Source organism: Schistocerca americana, chromosome 3, assembly GCF_021461395.2.
Source record: "Schistocerca americana isolate TAMUIC-IGC-003095 chromosome 3, iqSchAmer2.1, whole genome shotgun sequence".
NCBI lineage: Eukaryota > Metazoa > Arthropoda > Insecta > Orthoptera > Acrididae > Schistocerca > Schistocerca americana.
The window spans coordinates 712,071,007-712,072,825 of NC_060121.1; the positions used below are offsets into that span (position 1 = coordinate 712,071,007).

At 42.9% G+C, this 1,819-nt stretch overlaps 1 pseudogene; it reads right to left on the reverse strand.

Annotated features, from left to right (window-relative positions):
* Positions 1-209: 209 nt before the first annotated feature.
* LOC124608398 lies at positions 210-355 on the reverse strand (annotated as a pseudogene).
* Positions 356-1,819: the final 1,464 nt, after the last annotated feature.

A 1,819-nucleotide genomic window follows, 5' to 3' on the forward strand; every position in this document is an offset into this window, starting at 1 on the left:
CAGACCTATATCATTGACGTCGGTTTGCAGTAGGGTTTTGGAGCATATACTATATTCAAACATTATGAATCACCTCGAAGGGAACGATCTATTGATACGTAATCAGCATGGTTTCAGAAAACATCGTTCTTGTGCAACGCAGCTAGCTCTTTATTCGCTCGAAGTAATGGCCGCTATCGACAGGGGATCTCAAGTTGATGCTGTATTTCTAGATTTCCGGAAATCTTTTGACATCGTTCCTTACAAGCGACTTCTAATAAGGCAGCGGGCCTATGGGGCGATGCAGGACGTATCAGATATTAAGCTGATAAGAACAGATACTACACTTTGATCTTAGCCAAAAGGCCGAAGTTGTCCAACTGGATTCGTGATTTCCTGTCAGGAAAGTCGCAGTTCGTAGTAATAGACGGCAAATCAGCGAGTAAAACTGAAGTGATATCAGGTGTTCCCCAGGGAAGCGTCCTGGGACCTCTGCTGTTTCTGATCTATATAAATGACCTGGGTGACAATCTGAGCAGCTCTCTTAGGTTGTTCGCAGATGATGCTGTAATTTACAGTCTAGTATGGTCATCTGAAAACCAGTATCCGTTGCAAAGCGATTTGGAAAAGATTGCTGTATGGTGTGGCAGGTGGCAGTTGACGCTAAATAACGAAAAGTGTGAGGTGATCCAAATGAGTACCAAAAGAAACCCGTTGGAATTCGATTACTCGATAAACAGTACAATTCTCAAGGCTGTCAATTCAACTAAGTACCTGGGTGTTAAAATTACGAACAACTTCAGTTGGAAAGACCACATAGATAATATTGCGCGGAAGGCGAGCCAAAGGTTGCGTTTCATTGGCAGGACACTTAGAGGATGCAACAAGTCCACTAAAGAGACAGCTAACACTACACTCGTTTGTCCTCTGTTAGAATATTGCTGCGCGGTGTGGGATCCTTAGCAGGTGGGATTGACGGAGGACATCGAAAGGGTGCAAAAAATGGCAGCTCGTTTTGTATTATCACGTAATAGGGGAAAGAGTGTGGCAGATATGATACGCGAGTTGGGATGGAAGTCATTAAAGCAAAGACGTTTTTCGTCGCGGCGAGATCTATTTACGAAATTTCAGTCATTTTCTCTTCCGAATGCGAAAATATTTTGTTGAGCCCAACCTACATAGGTAGGAATGATCATCAAAATAAAATAAGGGAAATCAGTGCTCGAACAGAAAGGTTTAGGTTTTTCCCTCGCGCTGTTCGGGAGTGGAATGGTAGAGAGATAATATGACTGTGGTTCGATGAACCCTCTGCTAAGCACTTAAATGTGAATTGCAGAGTAATCATGTAGATGTAGATGTAGATGTGGTCAATTCTGTGTTACATAGGGGTGTCCGTGTACTGTTAACCAGATATTGTACATTACGGGCCTGAGGTTTGTCGGTACAGAGCTGGCGCCCGTTAGCGTCCCATCGGTATCAGATGAGGTGTATTACATGGCCAAGGCACCAACGTGGGATCAGTAGAACGAAAAACCAGTCCGAAGTTGGAAATTTTACTTTGTTACTCACTTGATGACTGGTTTCGGGCCGAGACACATTTTCAAATCATCGTAAAGTACCCGAAAATGCCATTTCCGAAAATTTGTAAACCATGTCAAATACTTGCAACGAACAGTTACAGCCGCATACAGCGCAGTTGTCTGTATGCGCTCAATCTGTTGGTAACATGTTTTGGACATGGTTTCAAATGAATAAAAAAGTAAAATTTGCAATTTGGGGCTGGTTTTTCATTATATCATCAATGGATGTAGGAGGTCCCCAATAACGTCCATTTTGACCG